The sequence below is a fragment of the Rhipicephalus microplus genome, chromosome 3 (genome assembly GCF_043290135.1).
Source record: "Rhipicephalus microplus isolate Deutch F79 chromosome 3, USDA_Rmic, whole genome shotgun sequence".
Taxonomy (NCBI): domain Eukaryota; kingdom Metazoa; phylum Arthropoda; class Arachnida; order Ixodida; family Ixodidae; genus Rhipicephalus; species Rhipicephalus microplus.
This window is the reverse complement of record NC_134702.1, coordinates 169,566,358-169,591,118: the sequence shown is the minus strand read 5'-3', so window position 1 is coordinate 169,591,118 and position 24,761 is coordinate 169,566,358. Positions and strand designations below refer to the sequence as shown.

The window sequence follows — 24,761 nt, the reverse complement described above, 5'->3', positions numbered from 1 at the left end:
GAAATGTATTTCATGATATGCGCACCGGTAACTCATGGTGCCGTAGTATTACATTAGGCAATAAAGAAGATACCGCTAAAGTTGAGAGCGCTTTGGTGGTGCCGGGGATGGAACCCGGGACTTCTCACATGCAAAGCGAGCGCTCTACCACTGAGCTACACCCCCGTTACATCTGGAACACTCATTAACAAGTTTCTTGGTGCTCATCAGCTTGTTCAAACAATAAAATAATCAATTAGTTGAAATAAACAAAATCGTCTCGTCATTGCTGCCTGATACAGTTTTTTCATCATTGAGAAAAGCTGCATATTTCTATAGTCAAAGAAAATGGCAGCGCTGTTCGATGAAATGTATTTCATGATATACGCACCGGTAACTCGTGGTGCCGTAGTATTACAACAGGCAATAAAAAAAGATACCGCTAAATTCGAGAGCGCTTTGGAGGTGCCGGGGATTGAACCCGAGGCTTCTCACATGCAAAGCGAGCGCTCTACCACTGAGCTACACCCCCGTTACATCTGGAGCACTCTTTAACGAGTTTCTTGGTGCTCATCAGCTTGTTCTAACAAAATAATTCAATAGTTGAAATAAACAAAATCATCTCGTCATTGCTGCCTGATACAGTTTTTTCACCATTGAGGAAAGCTGCTTATCTCTATAATCAAAGAAAATGCCAGCGCTGTTCGATGAAATGTATTTCATGATATGCGCACCGGTAACTCATGGTGCCGTAGTATTACAATAGGCAATAAAAAAGATACCGCTAAAGTCGAGAGCGCTTTGGAGGTGCCGGGGACGGAACCCGGGACTTCTCACATGCGAAGCGAGCGCTCTACCACTGAGCTACACCCCCGTTACATCTGGAGCACTGATTAACGAGTTTCTTGGTGCTCATCAGCTTGTTCAAACAATAAAATAATCAATTAGTTGAAATAAACAAAATCGTCTCGTCATTGCTGCCTGATACAGTTTTTTTCATCATTGAGAAAAGCCGCTTATCTCTATAGTGAAAGAAAATGGCAGCGCTGTTCGATGAAATGTATTTCATGATATGCGCACCGGTAACGCATGGTGCCGTAGTATTACAATAGGCAATAAAAAAGATACCGCTAAAGTCGAGAGCGCTTTGGTGGTGCCGGGGATTGAACCCGAGACTTCTCACATGCAAAGCGAGCGCTCCACCACTGAGCTACACCCCCGTTACATCTGGAACACTCACTAACAAGTTTCTTGGTGCTCATCAGCTTGTTCTAACAATAAAATAATTCAATAGTTGAAATAAACAAAATCATCTCGTCATTGCTGCCTGATACAGTTTTTTCCTCATTGAGGAAAGCTGCATATTTCTATAGTCAAAGAAAATGGCAGCGCTGTTCGGTGAATTGTATTTCATGATATGCGCACCGGTAACTCAAGGTGCCGTAGTATTACAACAGGCAATAAAAAAAGATACCGCTAAGTCGACAGCGCTTTGGAGGTGCCGGGGATATAACCCGGGACTTCTCACATGCAAAGCGAGCGCTCTACCATTGAGCTACACCCCCGTTACATCTGGAACACTCATTAACGAGTTTCTTGGTGCTCATCAGCTTGTTCACACAATAAAATAATCAATTAGTTGAAATAAACAAAATCGTCTCGTCATTGCTGCCTGATACAGTTTTTTCATCATTGAGGAAAGCTGCATACTTCTATAGTCAAAGAAAATGGCAGCGCTGTTCGATGAAATGTATTTCATGATATACGCACCGGTAACTCGTGGTGCCGTAGTATTACAACAGGCAATAAAAAAGATACCGCTAAATTCGAGAGTGCATTGGAGGTGCCGGGGATTGAACCCGAGACTTCTTCCATGCAAAGCGAGCGCTCTACCACTGAGCTACACCCCCGTTACATCTGGGGCACTCATTAAAGCGTTTCTTGGTGCTCATCAGCTTGTTCTAACAATAAAATAATTCAATAGTTCAAATAAACAAAATCATCTCGTCATTGCTGCCTGATACAGTTTTTTCCTCATTGAGGAAAGCTGCATATTTCTATAGTCAAAGAAAATGGCAGCGCTGTTCGATGAATTGTATTTCATGATATGCGCACCGGTAACTCAAGGTGCCGTAGTATTACAACAGGCAATAAAAAAAGATACCGCTACGTCGACAGCGCTTTGGAGGTGCCGGGGATATAACCCGGGACTTCTCACATGCAAAGCGAGCGCTCTACCATTGAGCTACACCCCCGTTACACCTGGAACACTCATTAACGAGTTTCTTGGTGCTCATCAGCTTGTTCAAACAATAAAATAATCAATTAGTTGAAATAAAGAAAATCGTCTTGTCATTGCTGCATGATACAGTTTTTTCATCATTGAGGAAAGCTGCATATTTCTATAGTCAAAGAAAATGGCAGCGCTGTTCGATGAATTGTATTTCATGATATGCGCACCGGTAACTCAAGGTGCCGTAGTATTACAACAGGCAATAAAAAAAGATACCGCTAAAGTCGAGAGCGCTTTGGAGGTGCCGGGGATATAACCCGGGACTTCTCACATGCAAAGCAAGCGCTCTACCACTGAGCTACACCCCCGTTACATCTGGAACATTCATTAACGAGTTTGTTGGTGCTCATCAGCTTGTTCAAACAATAAAATAATCAATTAGTTGAAATAAAGAAAATCGTCTTGTCATTGCTGCATGATACAGTTTTTTCATCATTGAGGAAAGCTGCATATTTCTATAGTCCAAGAAAATGGCAGCGCTGTTCGATGAAATGTATTTCATGATATACGCACCGTTAACTCGTGGTGCCGTAGTATTACAATAGGCAATAAAAAAGATACCGCTAAAGTCGAGAGCGCTTTGGAGGTGCCGGGGATTGAACCCGAGGCTTCTCACATGCAAAGCGAGCGCTCTACCACTGAGCTACACCCCCGTTACATCTCGAGCACTCTTTAACGAGTTTCTTGGTGCTCATCAGCTTGTTCTAACAAAATAATTCAATAGTTGAAATAAACAAAATCATCTCGTCATTGCTGCCTGATACAGTTTTTTCACCATTGAGGAAAGCTGCTTATCTCTATAATCAAAGAAAATGCCAGCGCTGTTCGATGAAATGTATTTCATGATATGCGCACCGGTAACTCATGGTGCCGTAGTATTACAATAGGCAATAAAAAAGATACCGCTAAAGTCGAGAGCGCTTTGGAGGTGCCGGGGACGGAACCCGGGACTTCTCACATGCGAAGCGAGCGCTCTACCACTGAGCTACACCCCCGTTACATCTGGAGCACTGATTAACGAGTTTCTTGGTGCTCATCAGCTTGTTCAAACAATAAAATAATCAATTAGTTGAAATAAACAAAATCGTCTCGTCATTGCTGCCTGATACAGTTTTTTTCATCATTGAGAAAAGCCGCTTATCTCTATAGTGAAAGAAAATGGCAGCGCTGTTCGATGAAATGTATTTCATGATATGCGCACCGGTAACTCATGGTGCCGTAGTATTACAATAGGCAATAAAAAGATACCGCTAAAGTCGAGAGCGCTTTGGTGGTGCCGGGGATTGAACCCGAGACTTCTCACATGCAAAGCGAGCGCTCGGCCACTGAGCTACACCCCCGTTACATCTGGAACACTCACTAACAAGTTTCTTGGTGCTCATCAGCTTGTTCTAACAATAAAATAATTCAATAGTTGAAATAAACAAAATCATCTCGTCATTGCTGCCTGATACAGTTTTTTCCTCATTGAGGAAAGCTGCATATTTCTATAGTCAAAGAAAATGGCAGCGCTGTTCGGTGAATTGTATTTCATGATATGCGCACCGGTAACTCAAGGTGCCGTAGTATTACAACAGGCAATAAAAAAAGATACCGCTAAGTCGACAGCGCTTTGGAGGTGCCGGGGATATAACCCGGGACTTCTCACATGCAAAGCGAGCGCTCTACCATTGAGCTACACCCCCGTTACATCTGGAACACTCATTAACGAGTTTCTTGGTGCTCATCAGCTTGTTCACACAATAAAATAATCAATTAGTTGAAATAAACAAAATCGTCTCGTCATTGCTGCCTGATACAGTTTTTTCATCATTGAGGAAAGCTGCATATTTCTATAGTCAAAGAAAATGGCAGCGCTGTTCGATGAAATGTATTTCATGATATACGCACCGGTAACTCGTGGTGCCGTAGTATTACAACAGGCAATTAAAAAAGATACCGCTAAATTCGAGAGCGCTTTGGAGGTGCCGGGGATATAACCCGGGACTTCTCACATGCAAAGCGAGCGCTCTACCACTGAGCTACACCCCCGTTACATCTGGAACATTCATTAACGAGTTTGTTGGTGCTCATCAGCTTGTTCAAACAATAAAATAATCAATTAGTTGAAATAAAGAAAATCGTCTTGTCATTGCTGCATGATACAGTTTTTTCATCATTGAGGAAAGCTGCATATTTCTATAGTCCAAGAAAATGGCAGCGCTGTTCGATGAAATGTATTTCATGATATACGCACCGTTAACTCGTGGTGCCGTAGTATTACAATAGGCAATAAAAAAGATACCGCTAAAGTCGAGAGCGCTTTGGAGGTGCCGGGGATTGAACCCGAGGCTTCTCACATGCAAAGCGAGCGCTCTACCACTGAGCTACACCCCCGTTACATCTCGAGCACTCTTTAACGAGTTTCTTGGTGCTCATCAGCTTGTTCTAACAAAATAATTCAATAGTTGAAATAAACAAAATCATCTCGTCATTGCTGCCTGATACAGTTTTTTCACCATTGAGGAAAGCTGCTTATCTCTATAATCAAAGAAAATGCCAGCGCTGTTCGATGAAATGTATTTCATGATATGCGCACCGGTAACTCATGGTGCCGTAGTATTACAATAGGCAATAAAAAAGATACCGCTAAAGTCGAGAGCGCTTTGGAGGTGCCGGGGACGGAACCCGGGACTTCTCACATGCGAAGCGAGCGCTCTACCACTGAGCTACACCCCCGTTACATCTGGAGCACTGATTAACGAGTTTCTTGGTGCTCATCAGCTTGTTCAAACAATAAAATAATCAATTAGTTGAAATAAACAAAATCGTCTCGTCATTGCTGCCTGATACAGTTTTTTTCATCATTGAGAAAAGCCGCTTATCTCTATAGTGAAAGAAAATGGCAGCGCTGTTCGATGAAATGTATTTCATGATATGCGCACCGGTAACTCATGGTGCCGTAGTATTACAATAGGCAATAAAAAGATACCGCTAAAGTCGAGAGCGCTTTGGTGGTGCCGGGGATTGAACCCGAGACTTCTCACATGCAAAGCGAGCGCTCGGCCACTGAGCTACACCCCCGTTACATCTGGAACACTCACTAACAAGTTTCTTGGTGCTCATCAGCTTGTTCTAACAATAAAATAATTCAATAGTTGAAATAAACAAAATCATCTCGTCATTGCTGCCTGATACAGTTTTTTCCTCATTGAGGAAAGCTGCATATTTCTATAGTCAAAGAAAATGGCAGCGCTGTTCGGTGAATTGTATTTCATGATATGCGCACCGGTAACTCAAGGTGCCGTAGTATTACAACAGGCAATAAAAAAAGATACCGCTAAGTCGACAGCGCTTTGGAGGTGCCGGGGATATAACCCGGGACTTCTCACATGCAAAGCGAGCGCTCTACCATTGAGCTACACCCCCGTTACATCTGGAACACTCATTAACGAGTTTCTTGGTGCTCATCAGCTTGTTCACACAATAAAATAATCAATTAGTTGAAATAAACAAAATCGTCTCGTCATTGCTGCCTGATACAGTTTTTTCATCATTGAGGAAAGCTGCATATTTCTATAGTCAAAGAAAATGGCAGCGCTGTTCGATGAAATGTATTTCATGATATACGCACCGGTAACTCGTGGTGCCGTAGTATTACAACAGGCAATTAAAAAAGATACCGCTAAATTCGAGAGCGCTTTGGAGGTGCCGGGGATATAACCCGGGACTTCTCACATGCAAAGCGAGCGCTCTACCACTGAGCTACACCCCCGTTACATCTGGAACATTCATTAACGAGTTTCTTGGTGCTTATCAGCTTGTTCAAACAATAAAATAATCAATTAGTTGAAATAAACAAAATCGTCTCGTCATTGCTGCATGATACAGTTTTTTCATCATTGAGGAAAGCTGCATATTGCTATAGTCAAAGAAAATGGCAGCGCTGTTCGATGAAATGTATTTCATGATATACGCACCGGTAACTCGTGGTGCCGTAGTATTACAACAGGCAATAAAAAAAGATACCGCTAAATTCGAGAGCGCTTTGGAGGTGCCGGGGATTGAACCCGAGGCTTCTCACATGCAAAGCGAGCGCTCTACCACTGAGCTACACCCCCGTTACATCTCGAGCACTCTTTAACGAGTTTCTTGGTGCTCATCAGCTTGTTCTAACAAAATAATTCAATAGTTGAAATAAACAAAATCATCTCGTCATTGCTGCCTGATACAGTTTTTTCACCATTGAGGAAAGCTGCTTATCTCTATAATCAAAGAAAATGCCAGCGCTGTTCGATGAAATGTATTTCATGATATGCGCACCGGTAACTCAAGGTGCCGTAGTATTACAACAGGCAATAAAAAAAGATACCGCTAAGTCGACAGCGCTTTGGAGGTGCCGGGGATATAACCCGGGACTTCTCACATGCAAAGCGAGCGCTCTACCATTGAGCTACACCCCCGTTACATCTGGAACACTCATTAACGAGTTTCTTGGTGCTCATCAGCTTGTTCACACAATAAAATAATCAATTAGTTGAAATAAACAAAATCGTCTCGTCATTGCTGCCTGATACAGTTTTTTCATCATTGAGGAAAGCTGCATATTTCTATAGTCAAAGAAAATGGCAGCGCTGTTCGATGAAATGTATTTCATGATATACGCACCGGTAACTCGTGGTGCCGTAGTATTACAACAGGCAATTAAAAAAGATACCGCTAAATTCGAGAGCGCATTGGAGGTGCCGGGGATTGAACCCGAGGCTTCTCACATGCAAAGCGAGCGCTCTACCATTGAGCTACACCACCGTTACATCTGGAACACTCATTAACGAGTTTCTTGGTGCTCATCAGCTTGTTCACACAATAAAATAATCAATTAGTTGAAATAAACAAAATCGTCTCGTCATTGCTGCCTGATACAGTTTTTTCATCATTGAGGAAAGCTGCATATTTCTATAGTCAAAGAAAATGGCAGCGCTGTTCGATGAAATGTATTTCATGATATGCGCACCGGTAACTCATGGTGCCGTAGTATTACAATAGGCAATAAAAAAGATACCGCTAAAGTCGAGAGCGCTTTGGAGGTGCCGGGGATTGAACCCGAGACTTCTTCCATGCAAAGCGAGCGCTCTACCACTGAGCTACACCCCCGTTACATCTGGGGCACTCATTAAAGCGTTTCTTGGTGCTCATCAGCTTGCTCTAACAATAAAATAATTCAATAGTTCAAATAAACAAAATCATCTCGTCATTGCTGCCTGATACAGTTTTTTCCTCATTGAGGAAAGCTGCATATTTCTATAGTCAAAGAAATTGGCAGCGCTGTTCGATGAATTGTATTTCATGATATGCGCACCGGTAACTCAAGGTGCCGTAGTATTACAACAGGCAATAAAAAAAGATACCGCTAAAGTCGAGAGCGCTTTGGAGGTGCCGGGGATATAACCCGGGACTTCTCACATGCAAAGCGAGCGCTCTACCACTGAGCTACACCCCCGTTACATCTGGAACACTCATTAACGAGTTTCTTGGTGCTCATCAGCTTGTTCAAACAATAAAATAATCAATTAGTTGAAATAAACGAAATCGTCTCGTCATTGGTGCCTGATACAGTTTTTTCACCATTGAGGAAAGCTGCATACTTCTATAGTAAAAAAATGGCAGCGCTGTTCGATAAAATGTATTTCATGATATGCGCACCGGTAACTCGTGGTGCCGTAGTATTACAACAGGCAATAAAAAAAAGATACCGCTAAAGTCGAGAGCGCTTTCGAGGTGCCGGGGTCTGAACCCGGAACTACTCACATGCAAAGCGAGCGCTCTACCACTGAGCTACACCCCCGTTACATCTGGAGCTCTCATTAACGAGTTTCTTGGTGCTCATCAGCTTGTTCAAACAATAAAATAATCAATTAGTTGAAATAAACAAAATCATCTCGTCATTGCTGCCTGATACAGTTTTTTCCTCATTGAGGAAAGCTGCATATTTCTATAGTCAAAGAAAATGGCAGCGCTGTTCGATGAAATGTATTTCATGATATACGCACCGGTAACTCGTGGTGCCGTAGTATTACAACAGGCAATAAAAAAAGATACCGCTAAATTCGAGAGCGCTTTGGAGGTGCCGGGGATTGAACCCGAGGCTTCTCACATGCAAAGCGAGCGCTCTACCACTGAGCTACACCCCCGTTACATCTGAAGCACTCATTAACGAGTTTCTTGGTGCTCATCAGCTTGTTCAAACAATAAAATAATCAATTAGTTGAAATAAACAAAATCATCTCGTCATTGCTGCCTGATACAGTTTTTTCCTCATTGAAGAAAGCTGCATATTTCTATAGTAAAAAAAATGGCAGCGCTGTTCGATAAAATGTATTTCATGATATGCGCACCGGTAACTCGTGGTGCCGTAGTATTACAACAGGCAATAAAAAAAAGATACCACTAAAGTCGAGAGCGCTTTCGAGGTGCCGGGGTCTGAACCCGGAACTACTCACGTGCAAAGCGAGCGCTCTACCACTGAGCTACACCCCCGTTACATCTGGAGCACTCATTAACGAGTTTCTTGGTGCTCATCAGCTTGTTCACACAATAAAATAATCAATTAGTTGAAATAAACAAAATCGTCTCGTCATTGCTGCCTGATACAGTTTTTTCCTCATTGAGGAAAGCTGCATATTTCTATAGTCAAAGAAAATGGCAGCGCTGTTCGATGAATTGTATTTCATGATATGCGCACCGGTAACTCAAGGTGCCGTAGTATTACAACAGGCAATAAAAAAAGATACCGCTAAAGTCGAGAGCGCTTTGGAGGTGCCGGGGATATAACCCGGGACTTCTCACATGCAAAGCGAGCGCTCTACCACTGAGCTACACCCCCGTTACATCTGGAACACTCATTAACGAGTTTCTTGGTGCTCATCAGCTTGTTCAAACAATAAAATAATCAATTAGTTGAAATAAACAAAATCGTATCGTCATTGCTGCCTGATACAGTTTTTTCATCATTGAGGAAAGCTGCCTATTTCTATAGTCAAAGAAAATGGCAGCGCTGTTCGATGAATTGTATTTCATGATATGCGCACCGGTAACTCAAGGTGCCGTAGTATTACAACAGGCAATAAAAAAAGATACCGCTAAAGTCGAGAGCGCTTTGGAGGTGCCGGGGATTGAACCCGAGACTTCTCCCATGCAAAGCGAGCGCTCTACCACTGAGCTACACCCCCGTTACATCTGGGGCACTCATTAACGCGTTTCTTGGTGCTCATCAGCTTGTTCTAACAATAAAATAATTCAATAGTTGAAATAAACAAAATCATCTCGTCATTGCTGCCTGATACAGTTTTTTCATCATTGAGGAAAGCTGCATATTTCTATAGTCAAAGAAAATGGCAGCGCTGTTCGATGAAATGTATTTCATGATATACGCACCGGTAACTCGTGGTGCCGTAGTATTACAACAGGCAATAAAAAAAGATACCGCTAAATTCGAGAGCGCTTTGGAGGTGCCGGGGATATAACCCGAGGCTTCTCACATGCAAAGCGAGCGCTCTACCACTGAGCTACACCCCCGTTACAACTGGAGCACTGACTAACGAGTTTCATGGTGCTCATCAGCTTGTTCAAACAATAAAATAATCAATTAGTTGAAATAAACAAAATCGTATCGTCATTGCTGCCTGATACAGTTTTTTCATCATTGAGGAAAGCTGCCTATTTCTATAGTCAAAGAAAATGGCAGCGCTGTTCGATGAATTGTATTTCATGATATGCGCACCGGTAACTCAAGGTGCCGTAGTATTACAACAGGCAATAAAAAAAGATACCGCTAAAGTCGAGAGCGCTTTGGAGGTGCCGGGGATATAACCCGGGACTTCTCACATGCAAAGCGAGCGCTCTACCACTGAGCTACACCCCCGTTACATCTGGAACACTCATTAACGAGTTTCTTGGTGCTCATCAGCTTGTTCAAACAATAAAATAATCAATTAGTTGAAATAAACAAAATCGTATCGTCATTGCTGCCTGATACAGTTTTTTCATCATTGAGGAAAGCTGCCTATTTCTATAGTCAAAGAAAATGGCAGCGCTGTTCGATGAATTGTATTTCATGATATGCGCACCGGTAACTCAAGGTGCCGTAGTATTACAACAGGCAATAAAAAAAGATACCGCTAAAGTCGAGAGCGCTTTGGAGGTGCCGGGGATTGAACCCGAGACTTCTCCCATGCAAAGCGAGCGCTCTACCACTGAGCTACACCCCCGTTACATCTGGGGCACTCATTAACGCGTTTCTTGGTGCTCATCAGCTTGTTCTAACAATAAAATAATTCAATAGTTGAAATAAACAAAATCATCTCGTCATTGCTGCCTGATACAGTTTTTTCATCATTGAGGAAAGCTGCATATTTCTATAGTCAAAGAAAATGGCAGCGCTGTTCGATGAAATGTATTTCATGATATACGCACCGGTAACTCGTGGTGCCGTAGTATTACAACAGGCAATAAAAAAAGATACCGCTAAATTCGAGAGCGCTTTGGAGGTGCCGGGGATATAACCCGAGGCTTCTCACATGCAAAGCGAGCGCTCTACCACTGAGCTACACCCCCGTTACAACTGGAGCACTGACTAACGAGTTTCATGGTGCTCATCAGCTTGTTCAAACAATAAAATAATCAATTAGTTGAAATAAACAAAATCGTCTCGTCATTGCTGCCTGATACAGTTTTTTTCGTCATTGAGGAAAGCCGCTTATCTCTATAGTCAAAGAAAATGGCAGCGCTGTTCGATGAAATGTATTTCTTGATATGCGCACCAGTAACTCATGGTGCCGTAGTATTACAATAGGCAAAAAAAAAGATACCGCTAAAGTCGAGAGCGCTTTGGAGGTGCCGGGGATTAAACCCGAGACTTCTCCCATGCAAAGCGAGCGCTCTACCACTGAGCTACACCCCCGTTACATCTGGGGCACTCATTAACGCGTTTCTTGGTGCTCATCAGCTTGTTCTAACAATAAAATAATTCAATAGTTGAAATAAACAAAATCATCTCGTCATTGCTGCCTGATACAGTTTTTTCCTCATTGAGGAAAGCTGCATACTTCTATAGTCAAAGAAAATGGCAGCGCTGTTCGATGAAATGTATTTCATGATATGCGCACCGGTAACTCATGGTGCCGTAGTATTACAATAGGCAATAAAAAAGATACCGCTAAAGTCGAGAGCGCTTTGGTGGTGCCGGGGATTGAACCCGAGACTTCTCACATGCAAAGCGAGCGCTCCACCACTGAGCTACACCCCCGTTACATCTGGAACACTCACTAACAAGTTTCTTGGTGCTCATCAGCTTGTTCTAACAATAAAATAATTCAATAGTTGAAATAAACAAAATCATCTCGTCATTGCTGCCTGATACAGTTTTTTCCTCATTGAGGAAAGCTGCATATTTCTATAGTCAAAGAAAATGGCAGCGCTGTTCGGTGAATTGTATTTCATGATATGCGCACCGGTAACTCAAGGTGCCGTAGTATTACAACAGGCAATAAAAAAAGATACCGCTAAGTCGACAGCGCTTTGGAGGTGCCGGGGATATAACCCGGGACTTCTCACATGCAAAGCGAGCGCTCTACCATTGAGCTACACCCCCGTTACATCTGGAACACTCATTAACGAGTTTCTTGGTGCTCATCAGCTTGTTCACACAATAAAATAATCAATTAGTTAAAATAAACAAAATCGTCTCGTCATTGCTGCCTGATACAGTTTTTTCATCATTGAGGAAAGCTGCATATTTCTATAGTCAAAGAAAATGGCAGCGCTGTTCGATGAAATGTATTTCATGATATACGCACCGGTAACTCGTGGTGCCGTAGTATTACAACAGGCAATAAAAAAAGATACCGCTAAATTCGAGAGCGCATTGGAGGTGCCGGGGATTAAACACGAGGCTTCTCACATGCAAAGCGAGCGCTCTACCACTGAGCTACACCCCCGTTTCAACTGGAGCACTGACTAACGAGTTTCATGGTGCTCATCAGCTTGTTCAAACAATAAAATAATCAATTAGTTGAAATAAACAAAATCGTCTCGTCATTGCTGCATGATACAGTTTTGTCATCATTGAGGAAAGCCGCTTATCTCTATAGTGAAAGAAAATGGCAGCGCTGTTCGATGAAATGTATTTCATGATATGCGCACCGGTAACTCATGGTGCTGTAGTGTTACAATAGGCAATAAAAAAGATACCGCTAAACTCGAGAGCGCTTTGGTGGTGCCGGGGATTGAACCCGAGACTTCTCACATGCAAAGCGAGCGCTCTACCACTGAGCTACACCCCCGTTTCAACTGGAGCACTGACTAACGAGTTTCATGGTGCTCATCAGCTTGTTCAAACAATAAAATAATCAATTAGTTGAAATAAACAAAATCGTCTCGTCATTGCTGCCTGATACAGTTTTTTTCATCATTGAGGAAAGCCGCTTATCTCTATAGTCAAAGAAAATGGCAGCGCTGTTTGATGAAATGTATTTCATGATATGCGCACCGGTAACTCATGGTGCCGTAGTATTACAATAGGCAATAAAAAAGATACCGCTAAAGTCGAGAGCGCTTTGGAGGTGCCGGAGATTGAACCCGAGACTTGTTCCATGCAAAGCGAGCGCTCTACCACTGAGCTACACCCCCGTTATATCTGGGGCACTCATTAAAGCGTTTCTTGGTGCTCATCAGCTTGTTCTAACAATAAAATAATTCAATAGTTCAAATAAACAAAATCATCTCGTCATTGCTGCCTGATACAGTTTTTTCCTCATTGAGGAAAGCTGCATATTTCTATAGTCAAAGAAAATGGCAGCGCTGTTCGATGAATTGTATTTCATGATATGCGCACCGGTAACTCAAGGTGCCGTAGTATTACAACAGGCAATAAAAAAAGATACCGCTAAAGTCGAGAGCGCTTTGGAGGTGCCGGGGATATAACCCGGGACTTCTCACATGCAAAGCGAGCGCTCTACCACTGAGCTACACCCCCGTTACATCTGGAACACTCATTAACGAGTTTCTTGGTGCTCATCAGCTTGTTCAAACAATAAAATAATCAATTAGTTGAAATAAACAAAATCGTCTCGTCATTGCTGCCTGATACAGTTTTTTCATCATTGAGGAAAGCTGCATATTTCTATAGTCAAAGAAAATGGCAGCGCTGTTCGATGAAATGTATTTCATGATATACGCACCGGTAACTCGTGGTGCCGTAGTATTACAACAGGCAATAAAAAAAGATACCGCTAAATTCGAGAGCGCTTTGGAGGCGCCGGGGATTGAACCCGAGGCTTCTCACATGCAAAGCGAGCGCTCTACCACTGAGCTACACCCCCGTTACATCTGGAGCACTCTTTAACGAGTTTCTTGGCGCTCATCAGCTTGTTCTAACAAAATAATTCAATAGTTGAAAGAAACAAAATCATCTCGTCATTGGTGCCTGATACAGTTTTTTCACCATTGAGGAAAGCTGCATATTTCTATAGTAAAAAAATGGCAGCGCTGTTCGATAAAATGTATTTCATGATATGCGCACCGGTAACTCGTGGTGCCGTAGTATTACAACAGGCAATAAAAAAAAGATACCGCTAAAGTCGAGAGCGCTTTCGAGGTGCCGGGGTCTGAACCCGGAACTACTCACATGCAAAGCGAGCGCTCTACCACTGAGCTACACCCCCGTTACATCTGAAGCACTCATTAACGAGTTTCTTGGTGCTCATCAGCTTGTTCAAACAATAAAATAATCAATTAGTTGAAATAAACAAAATCATCTCGTCATTGCTGCCTGATACAGTTTTTTCCTCATTGAGGAAAGCTGCATATTTCTATAGTCAAAGAAAATGGCAGCGCTGTTCGATGAATTGTATTTCATGACATGCGCACCGGTAACTCAAGGTGCCGTAGTATTACAACAGGCAATAAAAAAAGATACCGCTAAAGTCGAGAGCGCTTTGGAGGTGCCGGGGATATAACCCGGGACTTCTCACATGCAAAGAGAGCGCTCTACCACTGAGCTACACCCCCGTTACATCTGGAACACTCATTAACGAGTTTCTTGGTGCTCATCAGCTTGTTCAAACAATAAAATAATCAATTAGTTGAAATAAACGAAATCGTCTCGTCATTGGTGCCTGATACAGTTTTTTCACCATTGAGGAAAGCTGCATATTTCTATAGTAAAAAAAAATGGCAGCGCTGTTCGATAAAATGTATTTCATGATATGCGCACCGGTAACTCGTGGTGCCGTAGTATTACAACAGGCAATAAAAAAAAGATACCGCTAAAGTCGAGAGCGCTTTCGAGGTGCCGGGGTCTGAACCCGGAACTACTCACATGCAAAGCGAGCGCTCTACCACTGAGCTACACCCCCGTTACATCTGGAGCTCTCATTAAAGAGTTTCTTGGTGCTCATCAGCTTGTTCAAACAATAAAATAATCAATTAGTTGAAATAAACAAAATCATCTCGTCATTGCTGCCTGATACAGTTTTTTCCTCATTGAGGAAAGCTGCATATTTCTATAGTCAAAGAAAATGGCAGTGCTGTTCGATGAAATGTATTTCATGACATACACACCGGTAACTCGTGGTGCCGTAGTATTACAACAGGCAATAAAAAAAGATACCGCTAAATTCGAGAGCGCTTTGGAGGTGCCGGGGTCTGAACCCGGAACTACTCACATGCAAAGCGAGCGCTCTACCACTGAGCTACACCCCCGTTACATCTGGAGCACTCATTAACGAGTTTCTTGGTGCTCATCAGCTTGTTCACACAATAAAATAATCAATTAGTTGAAATAAACAAAATCGTCTCGTCATTGCTGCCTGATACAGTTTTTTCCTCATTGAGGAAAGCTGCATATTTCTATAGTCAAAGAAAATGGCAGCGCTGTTCGATGAATTGTATTTCATGATATGCGCACCAGTAACTCAAGGTGCCGTAGTTTTACAACAGGCAATAAAAAAAGATACCGCTAAAGTCGAGAGCGCTTTGGAGGTGCCGGGGATATAACCCGGGACTTCTCACATGCAAAGCGAGCGCTCTACCACTGAGCTACACCCCCGTTACATCTGGAACACTCATTAACGAGTTTCTTGGTGCTCATCAGCTTGTTCAAACAATAAAATAATCAATTAGTTGAAATAAACAAAATCGTATCGTCATTGCTGCCTGATACAGTTTTTTCATCATTGAGGAAAGCTGCCTATTTCTATAGTCAAAGAAAATGGCAGCGCTGTTCGATGAATTGTATTTCATGATATGCGCACCGGTAACTCAAGGTGCCGTAGTATTACAACAGGCAATAAAAAAAAGATACCGCTAAAGTCGAGAGCGCTTTGGAGGTGCCGGGGATTGAACCCGAGACTTCTCCCATGCAAAGCGAGCGCTCTACCACTGAGCTACACCCCCGTTACATCTGGGGCACTCATTAACGCGTTTCTTGGTGCTCATCAGCTTGTTCTAACAATAAAATAATTCAATAGTTGAAATAAACAAAATCGTCTCGTCATTGCTGCCTGATACAGTTTTTTCCTCATTGAGGAAAGCTGCATATTTCTATAGTCAAAGAAAATGGCAGCGCTGTTCGATGAATTGTATTTCATGATATGCGCACCGGTAACTCAAGGTGCCGTAGTTTTACAACAGGCAATAAAAAAAGATACCGCTAAAGTCGAGAGCGCTTTGGAGGTGCCGGGGATATAACCCGGGACTTCTCACATGCAAAGCGAGCGCTCTACCACTGAGCTACACCCCCGTTACATCTGGAACACTCATTAACGAGTTTCTTGGTGCTCATCAGCTTGTTCAAACAATAAAATAATCAATTAGTTGAAATAAACAAAATCGTATCGTCATTGCTGCCTGATACAGTTTTTTCATCATTGAGGAAAGCTGCCTATTTCTATAGTCAAAGAAAATGGCAGCGCTGTTCGATGAAATGTATTTCATGATATGCGCACCGGTAACTCATGGTGCCGTAGTATTACAATAGGCAATAAAAAAGATACCGCTAAAGTCGAGAGCGCTTTGGAGGTGCCGGGGACGGAACCCGGGACTTCTCACATGCGAAGCGAGCGCTCTACCACTGAGCTACACCCCCGTTACATCTGGAGCACTGATTAACGAGTTTCTTGGTGCTCATCAGCTTGTTCTAACAAAATAATTCAATAGTTGAAATAAACAAAATCATCTCGTCATTGCTGCCTGATACAGTTTTTTCACCATTGAGGAAAGCTGCTTATCTCTATAATCAAAGAAAATGCCAGCGCTGTTCGATGAAATGTATTTCATGATATGCGCACCGGTAACTCATGGTGCCGTAGTATTACAATAGGCAATAAAAAAGATACCGCTAAAGTCGAGAGCGCTTTGGAGGTGCCGGGGACGGAACCCGGGACTTCTCACATGCGAAGCGAGCGCTCTACCACTGAGCTACACCCCCGTTACATCTGGAGCACTGATTAACGAGTTTCTTGGTGCTCATCAGCTTGTTCAAACAATAAAATAATCAATTAGTTGAAATAAACAAAATCGTCTCGTCATTGCTGCCTGATACAGTTTTTTTCATCATTGAGGAAAGCCGCTTATCTCTATAGTCAAAGAAAATGGCAGCGCTGTTTGATGAAATGTATTTCATGATATGCGCACCGGTAACTCATGGTGCCGTAGTATTACAATAGGCAATAAAAAAGATACCGCTAAAGTCGAGAGCGCTTTGGAGGTGCCGGAGATTGAACCCGAGACTTGTTCCATGCAAAGCGAGCGCTCTACCACTGAGCTACACCCCCGTTATATCTGGGGCACTCATTAAAGCGTTTCTTGGTGCTCATCAGCTTGTTCTAACAATAAAATAATTCAATAGTTCAAATAAACAAAATCATCTCGTCATTGCTGCCTGATACAGTTTTTTCCTCATTGAGGAAAGCTGCATATTTCTATAGTCAAAGAAAATGGCAGCGCTGTTCGATGAATTGTATTTCATGATATGCGCACCGGTAACTCAAGGTGCCGTAGTATTACAACAGGCAATAAAAAAAGATACTGCTAAAGTCGAGAGCGCTTTGGAGGTGCCGGGGATATAACCCGGGACTTCTCACATGCAAAGCGAGCGCTCTACCACTGAGCTACACCCCCGTTACATCTGGAACACTCATTAACGAGTTTCTTGGTGCTCATCAGCTTGTTCAAACAATAAAATAATCAATTAGTTGAAATAAACAGAATCGTCTCGTCATTGCTGCCTGATACAGTTTTTTCATCATTGAGGAAAGCTGCATATTTCTATAGTCAAAGAAAATGGCAGCGCTGTTCGATGAAATGTATTTCATGATATACGCACCGGTAACTCGTGGTGCCGTAGTATTACAACAGGCAATAAAAAAAGATACCGCTAAATTCGAGAGCGCTTTGGAGGCGCCGGGGATTGAACCCGAGGCTTCTCACATACAAAGCGAGCGCTCTACCACTGAGCTACACCCCCGTTACATCTGGAGCACTCTTTAACGAGTTTCTTGGCGCTCATCAGCTTGTTCTAACAAAATAATTCAATAGTTGAAAGAAACAAAATCATCTCGTCATTGGTGCCTGATACAGTTTTTTCACCATTGAGGAAAGCTGCATATTTCTATAGTAAAAAAATGGCAGCGCTGTTCGATAAAATGTATTTCATGATATGCGCACCGGTAACTCGTGGTGCCGTAGTATTACAACAGGCAATAAAAAAAAGATACCGCTAAAGTCGAGAGCGCTTTCGAGGTGCCGGGGTCTGAACCCGGAACTACTCACATGCAAAGCGAGCGCTCTACCACTGAGCTACACCCCCGTTACATCTGAAGCACTCATTAACGAGTTTCTTGGTGCTCATCAGCTTGTTCAAACAATAAAATAATCAATTAGTTGAAATAAACAAAATCATCTCGTCATTGCTGCCTGATACAGTTTTTTCCTCATTGAGGAAAGCTGCATATTTCTATAGTCAAAGAAAATGGCAGCGCTGTTCGATGAATTGTATTTCATGACATGCGCACCGGTAACTCAAGGTGCCGTAGTATTACAACAGGCAATAAAAAAAGATACCGCTAAAGTCGAGAGCGCTTTGGAGGTGCCGGGGATATAACCCGGGACTTCTCACATGCAAAGCGAGCGCTCTACCACTGAGCTACACCCCCGTTACATCTGGAACACTCATTAACGAGTTTCTTGGTGCTCATCAGCTTGTTCAAACAATAAAATAATCAATTAGTTGAAATAAACGAAATCGTCTCGTCATTGGTGCCTGATACAGTTTTTTCCTCATTGAGGAAAGCTGCATATTTCTATAGTCAAAGAAAATGGCAGCGCTGTTCGATGAATTGTATTTCATGATATGCGCACCGGTAACTCAAGGTGCCGTAGTATTACAACAGGCAATAAAAAAAGATACCGCTAAAGTCGAGAGCGCTTTGGAGGTGCCGGGGATATAACCCGGGACTTCTCACATGCAAAGCGAGCGCTCTACCACTGAGCTACACCCCCGTTACATCTGGAACACTCATTAACGAGTTTCTTGGTGCTCATCAGCTTGTTCAAACAATAAAATAATCAATTAGTTGAAATAAACAAAATCGTCTCGTCATTGCTGCCTGATACAGTTTTTTCATCATTGAGGAAAGCTGCATATTTCTATAGTCAAAGAAAATGGCAGCGCTGTTCGATGAAATGTATTTCATGATATACGCACCGGTAACTCGTGGTGCCGTAGTATTACAACAGGCAATAAAAAAAGATACCGCTAAATTCGAGAGCGCTTTGGAGGCGCCGGGGATTGAACCCGAGGCTTCTCACATACAAAGCGAGCGCTCTACCACTGAGCTACACCCCCGTTACATCTGGAGCACTCTTTAACGAGTTTCTTGGCGCTCATCAGCTTGTTCTAACAAAATAATTCAATAGTTGAAAGAAACAAAATCATCTCGTCATTGGTGCCTGATACAGTTTTTTCACCATTGAGGAAAGCTGCATATTTCTATAGTAAAAAAATGGCAGCGCTGTTCGATAAAATGTATTTCATGATATGCGCACCGGTAACTCGTGGTGCCGTAGTATTACAACAGGCAATAAAAAAAAGATACCGTATAAGTCGAGAGCGCTTTCGAGGTGCCGGGGTCTGAACCCGGAACTACTCACATGCAAAGCGAGCGCTCTACCACTGAGCTACACCCCCGTTACATCTGGAGCTCTCATTAACGAGTTTCTTGGTGCTCATCAGCTTGTTCAAACAATAAAATAATCAATTAGTTGAAATAAACAAAATCATCTCGTCATTGCTGCCTGATACAGTTTTTTCCTCATTGAGGAAAGCTGCATATTTCTATAGTCAAAGAAAATGGCAGCGCTGTTCGATGAAATGTATTTCATGACATACACACCGGTAACTCGTGGTGCCGTAGTATTACAACAGGCAATAAAAAAAGATACCGCTAAATTCGAGAGCGCTTTGGAGGTGCCGGGGTCTGAACCCGGAAACTCACATGCAAAGCGAGCGCTCTACCACTGAGCTACACCCCCGTTACATCTGGAGCACTCATTAACGAGTTTCTTGGTGCTCATCAGCTTGTTCACACAATAAAATAATCAATTAGTTGAAATAAACAAAATCGTCTCGTCATTGCTGCCTGATACAGTTTTTTCCTCATTGAGGAAAGCTGCATATTTCTATAGTCAAAGAAAATGGCAGCGCTGTTCGATGAATTGTATTTCATGATATGCGCACCGGTAACTCAAGGTGCCGTAGTATTACAACAGGCAATAAAAAAAGATACCGCTAAAGTCGAGAGCGCTTTGGAGGTGCCGGGGATATAACCCGGGACTTCTCACATGCAAAGCGAGCGCTCTACCACTGAGCTACACCCCCGTTACATCTGGAACACTCATTAACGAGTTTCTTGGTGCTCATCAGCTTGTTCAAACAATAAAATAATCAATTAGTTGAAATAAACAAAATCGTATCGTCATTGCTGCCTGATACAGTTTTTTCATCATTGAGGAAAGCTGCCTATTTCTATAGTCAAAGAAAATGGCAGCGCTGTTCGATGAATTGTATTTCATGATATGCGCACCGGTAACTCAAGGTGCCGTAGTATTACAACAGGCAATAAAAAAAAGATACCGCTAAAGTCGAGAGCGCTTTGGAGGTGCCGGGGATTGAACCCAAGACTTCTCCCATGCAAAGCGAGCGCTCTACCACTGAGCTACACCCCCGTTACATCTGGGGCACTCATTAACGCGTTTCTTGGTGCTCATCAGCTTGTTCTAACAATAAAATAATTCAATAGTTGAAATAAACAAAATCATCTCGTCATTGCTGCCTGATACAGTTTTTTCATCATTGAGGAAAGCTGCATATTTCTATAGTCAAAGAAAATGGCAGCGCTGTTCGATGAAATGTATTTCATGATATACGCACCGGTAACTCGTGGTGCCGTAGTATTACAACAGGCAATAAAAAAAGATACCGCTAAATTCGAGAGCGCTTTGGAGGTGCCGGGGATATAACCCGAGGCTTCTCACATGCAAAGCGAGCGCTCTACCACTGAGCTACACCCCCGTTACAACTGGAGCACTGACTAACGAGTTTCATGGTGCTCATCAGCTTGTTCAAACAATAAAATAATCAATTAGTTGAAATAAACAAAATCGTCTCGTCATTGCTGCCTGATACAGTTTTTTTCATCATTGAGGAAAGCCGCTTATCTCTATAGTCAAAGAAAATGGCAGCGCTGTTCGATGAAATGTATTTCTTGATATGCGCACCAGTAACTCATGGTGCCGTAGTATTACAATAGGCAATAAAAAAGATACCGCTAAAGTCGAGAGCGCTTTGGAGGTGCCGGGGATTGAACCCGAGACTTCTCCCATGCAAAGCGAGCGCTCTACCACTGAGCTACACCCCCGTTACATCTGGGGCACTCATTAACGCGTTTCTTGGTGCTCATCAGCTTGTTCTAACAATAAAATAATTCAATAGTTGAAATAAACAAAATCATCTCGTCATTGCTGCCTGATACAGTTTTTTCCTCATTGAGGAAAGCTGCATACTTCTATAGTCAAAGAAAATGGCAGTGCTGTTCGATGAATTGTATTTCATGATATGCGCACCGGTAACTAAAGGTGCCGTAGTATTACAACAGGCAATAAAAAAAGATACCGCTAAAGTCGAGAGCGCTTTGGAGGTGCCGGGGATATAACCCGGGACTTCTCACATGCAAAGCGAGCGCTCTACCACTGAGCTACACCCCCGTTACATCTGGAACACTCATTAACGAGTTTCTTGGTGCTCATCAGCTTGTTCAAACAATAAAATAATCAATTAGTTGAAATAAACAAAATCGTCTCGTCATTGCTGCCTGATACAGTTTTTTCATCATTGAGGAAAGCTGCATATTTCTATAGTCAAAGAAAATGGCAGCGCTGTTCGATGAAATGTATTTCATGATATACGCACCGGTAACTCGTGGTGCCGTAGTATTACAACAGGCAATAAAAAAAGATACCGCTAAATTCGAGAGCGCTTTGGAGGTGCCGGGGATTGAACCCGAGGCTCCTCACATGCAAAGCGAGCGCTCTACCACTGAGCTACACCCCCGTTACATCTGGAGCACTCTTTAACGAGTTTCTTGGTGCTCATCAGCTTGTACAAACAATAAAATAATCAATTAGTTGAAATAAACAAAATCGTCTCGTCATTGCTGCCTGATACAGTTTTTTTCATCATTGAGAAAAGCCGCTTATCTCTATAGTGAAAGAAAATGGCAGCGCTGTTCGATGAAATGTATTTCATGATATGCGCACCGGTAACTCATGGTGCCGTAGTGTTACAATAGGCAATAAAAAAGATACCGCTAAACTCGAGAGCGCTTTCGAGGTGCCGGGGTCTGAACCCGGAACTACTCACATGCAAAGCGAGCGCTCTACCACTGAGCTACACCCCCGTTACATCTGAAGCACTCATTAACGAGTTTCTTGGTGCTCATCAGCTTGTTCAAACAATAAAATAATCAATTAGTTGAAATAAACAAAATCGTCTCGTCATTGCTGCCTGATACAGTTTTTTTCATCATTGAGGAAAGCCGCTTATCTCTATAGTCAAAGAAAATGGCAGCGCTGTTCGATGAAATGTATTTCTTGATATGCGCACCAGTAACTCATGGTGCCGTAGTATTACAATAGGCAATAAAAAAGATACCGCTAAAGTCGAGAGCGCTTTGGAGGTGCCGGGGATATAACCCGGGACTTCTCACATGCAAAGCGAGCGCTCTACCACTGAGCTACACCCCCGTTACATCTGGAACACTCATTAACGAGTTTCTTGGTGCTCATCAGCTTGTTCAAACAATAAAATAATCAATTAGTTGAAATAAACGAAATCGTCTCGTCATTGGTGCCTGATACAGTTTTTTCACCATTGAGGAAAGCTGCATATTTCTATAGTAAAAAAAAAATGGCAGCGCTGTTCGATAAAATGTATTTCATGATATGCGCACCGGTAACTCGTGGTGCCGTAGTATTACAACAGGCAATAAAAAAAAGATACCGCTAAAGTCGAGAGCGCTTTCGAGGTGCCGGGGTCTGAACCCGGAACTACTCACATGCAAAGCGAGCGCTCTACCACTGAGCTACACCCCCGTTACATCTGGAGCTCTCATTAACGAGTTTCTTGGTGCTCATCAGCTTGTTCAAACAATAAAATAATCAATTAGTTGAAATAAACAAAATCATCTCGTCATTGCTGCCTGATACAGTTTTTTCCTCATTGAGGAAAGCTGCATATTTCTATAGTCAAAGAAAATGGCAGCGCTGTTCGATGAAATGTATTTCATGACATACACACCGGTAACTCGTGGTGCCGTAGTATTACAACAGGCAATAAAAAAAGATACCGCTAAATTCGAGAGCGCTTTGGAGGTGCCGGGGTCTGAACCCGGAACTACTCACATGCAAAGCGAGCGCTCTACCACTGAGCTACACCCCCGTTACATCTGGAGCACTCATTAACGAGTTTCTTGGTGCTCATCAGCTTGTTCACACAATAAAATAATCAATTAGTTGAAATAAACAAAATCGTCTCGTCATTGCTGCCTGATACAGTTTTTTCCTCATTGAGGAAAGCTGCATATTTCTATAGTCAAAGAAAATGGCAGCGCTGTTCGATGAATTGTATTTCATGATATGCGCACCGGTAACTCAAGGTGCCGTAGTATTACAACAGGCAATAAAAAAAGATACCGCTAAAGTCGAGAGCGCTTTGGAGGTGCCGGGGATATAACCCGGGACTTCTCACATGCAAAGCGAGCGCTCTACCACTGAGCTACACCCCCGTTACATCTGGAACACTCATTAACGAGTTTCTTGGTGCTCATCAGCTTGTTCAAACAATAAAATAATCAATTAGTTGAAATAAACAAAATCGTATCGTCATTGCTGCCTGATACAGTTTTTTCATCATTGAGGAAAGCTGTCTATTTCTATAGTCAAAGAAAATGGCAGCGCTGTTCGATGAATTGTATTTCATGATATGCGCACCGGTAACTCAAGGTGCCGTAGTATTACAACAGGCAATAAAAAAAAGATACCGCTAAAGTCGAGAGCGCTTTGGAGGTGCCGGGGATTGAACCCGAGACTTCTCCCATGCAAAGCGAGCGCTCTACCACTGAGCTACACCCCCGTTACAACTGGAGCACTGACTAACGAGTTTCATGGTGCTCATCAGCTTGTTCAAACAATAAAATAATCAATTAGTTGAAATAAACAAAATCGTCTCGTCATTGCTGCCTGATACAGTTTTTTTCATCATTGAGGAAAGCCGCTTATCTCTATAGTCAAAGAAAATGGCAGCGCTGTTCGATGAAATGTATTTCTTGATATGCGCACCAGTAACTCATGGTGCCGTAGTATTACAATAGGCAATAAAAAAGATACCGCTAAAGTCGAGAGCGCTTTGGAGGTGCCGGGGATTGAACCCGAGACTTCTCCCATGCAAAGCGAGCGCTCTACCACTGAGCTACACCCCCGTTACATCTGGGGCACTCATTAACGCGTTTCTTGGTGCTCATCAGCTTGTTCTAACAATAAAATAATTCAATAGTTGAAATAAACAAAATCATCTCGTCATTGCTGCCTGATACAGTTTTTTCCTCATTGAGGAAAGCTGCATACTTCTATAGTCAAAGAAAATGGCAGCGCTGTTCGATGAATTGTATTTCATGATATGCGCACCGGTAACTAAAGGTGCCGTAGTATTACAACAGGCAATAAAAAAAGATACCGCTAAAGTCGAGAGCGCTTTGGAGGTGCCGGGGATATAACCCGGGACTTCTCACATGCAAAGCGAGCGCTCTACCACTGAGCTACACCCCCGTTACATCTGGAACACTCATTAACGAGTTTCTTGGTGCTCATCAGCTTGTTCAAACAATAAAATAATCAATTA

At 42.6% G+C, this 24,761-nt stretch overlaps 59 non-coding genes across 59 annotated transcripts; all 59 read right to left on the bottom strand.

Annotated features, from left to right (window-relative positions):
- Positions 1-93: 93 nt before the first annotated feature.
- On the bottom strand, positions 94-165 carry TRNAA-UGC (transfer RNA alanine (anticodon UGC)). The gene has a single exon. It is a non-coding gene; the product is annotated as a tRNA-Ala (tRNA).
- Positions 166-439: 274 nt separating this feature from the next.
- On the bottom strand, positions 440-511 carry TRNAA-UGC (transfer RNA alanine (anticodon UGC)). Its single transcript has one exon. It is a non-coding gene; the product is annotated as a tRNA-Ala (tRNA).
- A 270-nt stretch (positions 512-781) lies between these two features.
- On the bottom strand, positions 782-853 carry TRNAA-CGC (transfer RNA alanine (anticodon CGC)). The gene has a single exon. It is a non-coding gene; the product is annotated as a tRNA-Ala (tRNA).
- Positions 854-1,127: 274 nt separating this feature from the next.
- TRNAA-UGC (transfer RNA alanine (anticodon UGC)) lies at positions 1,128-1,199 on the bottom strand. Its single transcript has one exon. It is a non-coding gene; the product is annotated as a tRNA-Ala (tRNA).
- A 273-nt stretch (positions 1,200-1,472) lies between these two features.
- On the bottom strand, positions 1,473-1,544 carry TRNAA-UGC (transfer RNA alanine (anticodon UGC)). Its single transcript has one exon. It is a non-coding gene; the product is annotated as a tRNA-Ala (tRNA).
- Positions 1,545-1,817: 273 nt separating this feature from the next.
- TRNAA-UGC (transfer RNA alanine (anticodon UGC)) lies at positions 1,818-1,889 on the bottom strand. Its single transcript has one exon. It is a non-coding gene; the product is annotated as a tRNA-Ala (tRNA).
- A 273-nt stretch (positions 1,890-2,162) lies between these two features.
- On the bottom strand, positions 2,163-2,234 carry TRNAA-UGC (transfer RNA alanine (anticodon UGC)). Its single transcript has one exon. It is a non-coding gene; the product is annotated as a tRNA-Ala (tRNA).
- Positions 2,235-2,508: 274 nt separating this feature from the next.
- Positions 2,509-2,580, bottom strand: TRNAA-UGC (transfer RNA alanine (anticodon UGC)). The gene has a single exon. It is a non-coding gene; the product is annotated as a tRNA-Ala (tRNA).
- Positions 2,581-2,853: 273 nt separating this feature from the next.
- On the bottom strand, positions 2,854-2,925 carry TRNAA-UGC (transfer RNA alanine (anticodon UGC)). Its single transcript has one exon. It is a non-coding gene; the product is annotated as a tRNA-Ala (tRNA).
- A 270-nt stretch (positions 2,926-3,195) lies between these two features.
- TRNAA-CGC (transfer RNA alanine (anticodon CGC)) lies at positions 3,196-3,267 on the bottom strand. Its single transcript has one exon. It is a non-coding gene; the product is annotated as a tRNA-Ala (tRNA).
- A 618-nt stretch (positions 3,268-3,885) lies between these two features.
- On the bottom strand, positions 3,886-3,957 carry TRNAA-UGC (transfer RNA alanine (anticodon UGC)). The gene has a single exon. It is a non-coding gene; the product is annotated as a tRNA-Ala (tRNA).
- A 274-nt stretch (positions 3,958-4,231) lies between these two features.
- TRNAA-UGC (transfer RNA alanine (anticodon UGC)) lies at positions 4,232-4,303 on the bottom strand. The gene has a single exon. It is a non-coding gene; the product is annotated as a tRNA-Ala (tRNA).
- A 273-nt stretch (positions 4,304-4,576) lies between these two features.
- On the bottom strand, positions 4,577-4,648 carry TRNAA-UGC (transfer RNA alanine (anticodon UGC)). Its single transcript has one exon. It is a non-coding gene; the product is annotated as a tRNA-Ala (tRNA).
- A 270-nt stretch (positions 4,649-4,918) lies between these two features.
- Positions 4,919-4,990, bottom strand: TRNAA-CGC (transfer RNA alanine (anticodon CGC)). Its single transcript has one exon. It is a non-coding gene; the product is annotated as a tRNA-Ala (tRNA).
- A 618-nt stretch (positions 4,991-5,608) lies between these two features.
- Positions 5,609-5,680, bottom strand: TRNAA-UGC (transfer RNA alanine (anticodon UGC)). Its single transcript has one exon. It is a non-coding gene; the product is annotated as a tRNA-Ala (tRNA).
- A 274-nt stretch (positions 5,681-5,954) lies between these two features.
- TRNAA-UGC (transfer RNA alanine (anticodon UGC)) lies at positions 5,955-6,026 on the bottom strand. The gene has a single exon. It is a non-coding gene; the product is annotated as a tRNA-Ala (tRNA).
- Positions 6,027-6,300: 274 nt separating this feature from the next.
- TRNAA-UGC (transfer RNA alanine (anticodon UGC)) lies at positions 6,301-6,372 on the bottom strand. Its single transcript has one exon. It is a non-coding gene; the product is annotated as a tRNA-Ala (tRNA).
- A 270-nt stretch (positions 6,373-6,642) lies between these two features.
- On the bottom strand, positions 6,643-6,714 carry TRNAA-UGC (transfer RNA alanine (anticodon UGC)). The gene has a single exon. It is a non-coding gene; the product is annotated as a tRNA-Ala (tRNA).
- A 274-nt stretch (positions 6,715-6,988) lies between these two features.
- Positions 6,989-7,060, bottom strand: TRNAA-UGC (transfer RNA alanine (anticodon UGC)). The gene has a single exon. It is a non-coding gene; the product is annotated as a tRNA-Ala (tRNA).
- Positions 7,061-7,333: 273 nt separating this feature from the next.
- TRNAA-UGC (transfer RNA alanine (anticodon UGC)) lies at positions 7,334-7,405 on the bottom strand. Its single transcript has one exon. It is a non-coding gene; the product is annotated as a tRNA-Ala (tRNA).
- Positions 7,406-7,679: 274 nt separating this feature from the next.
- TRNAA-UGC (transfer RNA alanine (anticodon UGC)) lies at positions 7,680-7,751 on the bottom strand. Its single transcript has one exon. It is a non-coding gene; the product is annotated as a tRNA-Ala (tRNA).
- Positions 7,752-8,370: 619 nt separating this feature from the next.
- TRNAA-UGC (transfer RNA alanine (anticodon UGC)) lies at positions 8,371-8,442 on the bottom strand. The gene has a single exon. It is a non-coding gene; the product is annotated as a tRNA-Ala (tRNA).
- A 620-nt stretch (positions 8,443-9,062) lies between these two features.
- Positions 9,063-9,134, bottom strand: TRNAA-UGC (transfer RNA alanine (anticodon UGC)). Its single transcript has one exon. It is a non-coding gene; the product is annotated as a tRNA-Ala (tRNA).
- A 274-nt stretch (positions 9,135-9,408) lies between these two features.
- Positions 9,409-9,480, bottom strand: TRNAA-UGC (transfer RNA alanine (anticodon UGC)). The gene has a single exon. It is a non-coding gene; the product is annotated as a tRNA-Ala (tRNA).
- A 274-nt stretch (positions 9,481-9,754) lies between these two features.
- On the bottom strand, positions 9,755-9,826 carry TRNAA-UGC (transfer RNA alanine (anticodon UGC)). Its single transcript has one exon. It is a non-coding gene; the product is annotated as a tRNA-Ala (tRNA).
- Positions 9,827-10,100: 274 nt separating this feature from the next.
- On the bottom strand, positions 10,101-10,172 carry TRNAA-UGC (transfer RNA alanine (anticodon UGC)). Its single transcript has one exon. It is a non-coding gene; the product is annotated as a tRNA-Ala (tRNA).
- A 274-nt stretch (positions 10,173-10,446) lies between these two features.
- TRNAA-UGC (transfer RNA alanine (anticodon UGC)) lies at positions 10,447-10,518 on the bottom strand. Its single transcript has one exon. It is a non-coding gene; the product is annotated as a tRNA-Ala (tRNA).
- A 274-nt stretch (positions 10,519-10,792) lies between these two features.
- On the bottom strand, positions 10,793-10,864 carry TRNAA-UGC (transfer RNA alanine (anticodon UGC)). The gene has a single exon. It is a non-coding gene; the product is annotated as a tRNA-Ala (tRNA).
- Positions 10,865-11,138: 274 nt separating this feature from the next.
- On the bottom strand, positions 11,139-11,210 carry TRNAA-UGC (transfer RNA alanine (anticodon UGC)). Its single transcript has one exon. It is a non-coding gene; the product is annotated as a tRNA-Ala (tRNA).
- Positions 11,211-11,483: 273 nt separating this feature from the next.
- TRNAA-UGC (transfer RNA alanine (anticodon UGC)) lies at positions 11,484-11,555 on the bottom strand. The gene has a single exon. It is a non-coding gene; the product is annotated as a tRNA-Ala (tRNA).
- A 273-nt stretch (positions 11,556-11,828) lies between these two features.
- TRNAA-UGC (transfer RNA alanine (anticodon UGC)) lies at positions 11,829-11,900 on the bottom strand. The gene has a single exon. It is a non-coding gene; the product is annotated as a tRNA-Ala (tRNA).
- A 619-nt stretch (positions 11,901-12,519) lies between these two features.
- TRNAA-UGC (transfer RNA alanine (anticodon UGC)) lies at positions 12,520-12,591 on the bottom strand. Its single transcript has one exon. It is a non-coding gene; the product is annotated as a tRNA-Ala (tRNA).
- Positions 12,592-13,211: 620 nt separating this feature from the next.
- TRNAA-UGC (transfer RNA alanine (anticodon UGC)) lies at positions 13,212-13,283 on the bottom strand. Its single transcript has one exon. It is a non-coding gene; the product is annotated as a tRNA-Ala (tRNA).
- A 274-nt stretch (positions 13,284-13,557) lies between these two features.
- TRNAA-UGC (transfer RNA alanine (anticodon UGC)) lies at positions 13,558-13,629 on the bottom strand. The gene has a single exon. It is a non-coding gene; the product is annotated as a tRNA-Ala (tRNA).
- A 616-nt stretch (positions 13,630-14,245) lies between these two features.
- TRNAA-UGC (transfer RNA alanine (anticodon UGC)) lies at positions 14,246-14,317 on the bottom strand. The gene has a single exon. It is a non-coding gene; the product is annotated as a tRNA-Ala (tRNA).
- A 621-nt stretch (positions 14,318-14,938) lies between these two features.
- Positions 14,939-15,010, bottom strand: TRNAA-UGC (transfer RNA alanine (anticodon UGC)). The gene has a single exon. It is a non-coding gene; the product is annotated as a tRNA-Ala (tRNA).
- A 274-nt stretch (positions 15,011-15,284) lies between these two features.
- Positions 15,285-15,356, bottom strand: TRNAA-UGC (transfer RNA alanine (anticodon UGC)). Its single transcript has one exon. It is a non-coding gene; the product is annotated as a tRNA-Ala (tRNA).
- Positions 15,357-15,631: 275 nt separating this feature from the next.
- Positions 15,632-15,703, bottom strand: TRNAA-UGC (transfer RNA alanine (anticodon UGC)). Its single transcript has one exon. It is a non-coding gene; the product is annotated as a tRNA-Ala (tRNA).
- Positions 15,704-15,977: 274 nt separating this feature from the next.
- TRNAA-UGC (transfer RNA alanine (anticodon UGC)) lies at positions 15,978-16,049 on the bottom strand. Its single transcript has one exon. It is a non-coding gene; the product is annotated as a tRNA-Ala (tRNA).
- A 273-nt stretch (positions 16,050-16,322) lies between these two features.
- Positions 16,323-16,394, bottom strand: TRNAA-CGC (transfer RNA alanine (anticodon CGC)). The gene has a single exon. It is a non-coding gene; the product is annotated as a tRNA-Ala (tRNA).
- A 270-nt stretch (positions 16,395-16,664) lies between these two features.
- TRNAA-CGC (transfer RNA alanine (anticodon CGC)) lies at positions 16,665-16,736 on the bottom strand. The gene has a single exon. It is a non-coding gene; the product is annotated as a tRNA-Ala (tRNA).
- Positions 16,737-17,356: 620 nt separating this feature from the next.
- TRNAA-UGC (transfer RNA alanine (anticodon UGC)) lies at positions 17,357-17,428 on the bottom strand. The gene has a single exon. It is a non-coding gene; the product is annotated as a tRNA-Ala (tRNA).
- Positions 17,429-17,702: 274 nt separating this feature from the next.
- On the bottom strand, positions 17,703-17,774 carry TRNAT-UGU (transfer RNA threonine (anticodon UGU)). The gene has a single exon. It is a non-coding gene; the product is annotated as a tRNA-Thr (tRNA).
- A 616-nt stretch (positions 17,775-18,390) lies between these two features.
- TRNAA-UGC (transfer RNA alanine (anticodon UGC)) lies at positions 18,391-18,462 on the bottom strand. The gene has a single exon. It is a non-coding gene; the product is annotated as a tRNA-Ala (tRNA).
- Positions 18,463-18,736: 274 nt separating this feature from the next.
- On the bottom strand, positions 18,737-18,808 carry TRNAA-UGC (transfer RNA alanine (anticodon UGC)). The gene has a single exon. It is a non-coding gene; the product is annotated as a tRNA-Ala (tRNA).
- A 274-nt stretch (positions 18,809-19,082) lies between these two features.
- Positions 19,083-19,154, bottom strand: TRNAT-UGU (transfer RNA threonine (anticodon UGU)). Its single transcript has one exon. It is a non-coding gene; the product is annotated as a tRNA-Thr (tRNA).
- Positions 19,155-19,770: 616 nt separating this feature from the next.
- Positions 19,771-19,840, bottom strand: TRNAA-UGC (transfer RNA alanine (anticodon UGC)). Its single transcript has one exon. It is a non-coding gene; the product is annotated as a tRNA-Ala (tRNA).
- A 274-nt stretch (positions 19,841-20,114) lies between these two features.
- On the bottom strand, positions 20,115-20,186 carry TRNAA-UGC (transfer RNA alanine (anticodon UGC)). The gene has a single exon. It is a non-coding gene; the product is annotated as a tRNA-Ala (tRNA).
- A 275-nt stretch (positions 20,187-20,461) lies between these two features.
- On the bottom strand, positions 20,462-20,533 carry TRNAA-UGC (transfer RNA alanine (anticodon UGC)). The gene has a single exon. It is a non-coding gene; the product is annotated as a tRNA-Ala (tRNA).
- A 274-nt stretch (positions 20,534-20,807) lies between these two features.
- On the bottom strand, positions 20,808-20,879 carry TRNAA-UGC (transfer RNA alanine (anticodon UGC)). Its single transcript has one exon. It is a non-coding gene; the product is annotated as a tRNA-Ala (tRNA).
- A 274-nt stretch (positions 20,880-21,153) lies between these two features.
- Positions 21,154-21,225, bottom strand: TRNAA-UGC (transfer RNA alanine (anticodon UGC)). Its single transcript has one exon. It is a non-coding gene; the product is annotated as a tRNA-Ala (tRNA).
- Positions 21,226-21,499: 274 nt separating this feature from the next.
- TRNAA-UGC (transfer RNA alanine (anticodon UGC)) lies at positions 21,500-21,571 on the bottom strand. Its single transcript has one exon. It is a non-coding gene; the product is annotated as a tRNA-Ala (tRNA).
- Positions 21,572-21,845: 274 nt separating this feature from the next.
- TRNAA-UGC (transfer RNA alanine (anticodon UGC)) lies at positions 21,846-21,917 on the bottom strand. The gene has a single exon. It is a non-coding gene; the product is annotated as a tRNA-Ala (tRNA).
- Positions 21,918-22,537: 620 nt separating this feature from the next.
- Positions 22,538-22,609, bottom strand: TRNAA-UGC (transfer RNA alanine (anticodon UGC)). The gene has a single exon. It is a non-coding gene; the product is annotated as a tRNA-Ala (tRNA).
- A 622-nt stretch (positions 22,610-23,231) lies between these two features.
- On the bottom strand, positions 23,232-23,303 carry TRNAA-UGC (transfer RNA alanine (anticodon UGC)). Its single transcript has one exon. It is a non-coding gene; the product is annotated as a tRNA-Ala (tRNA).
- A 274-nt stretch (positions 23,304-23,577) lies between these two features.
- On the bottom strand, positions 23,578-23,649 carry TRNAA-UGC (transfer RNA alanine (anticodon UGC)). Its single transcript has one exon. It is a non-coding gene; the product is annotated as a tRNA-Ala (tRNA).
- Positions 23,650-23,924: 275 nt separating this feature from the next.
- On the bottom strand, positions 23,925-23,996 carry TRNAA-UGC (transfer RNA alanine (anticodon UGC)). The gene has a single exon. It is a non-coding gene; the product is annotated as a tRNA-Ala (tRNA).
- A 274-nt stretch (positions 23,997-24,270) lies between these two features.
- On the bottom strand, positions 24,271-24,342 carry TRNAA-UGC (transfer RNA alanine (anticodon UGC)). The gene has a single exon. It is a non-coding gene; the product is annotated as a tRNA-Ala (tRNA).
- A 274-nt stretch (positions 24,343-24,616) lies between these two features.
- TRNAA-UGC (transfer RNA alanine (anticodon UGC)) lies at positions 24,617-24,688 on the bottom strand. Its single transcript has one exon. It is a non-coding gene; the product is annotated as a tRNA-Ala (tRNA).
- Between the last annotated feature and the right edge of the window lie 73 nt (positions 24,689-24,761).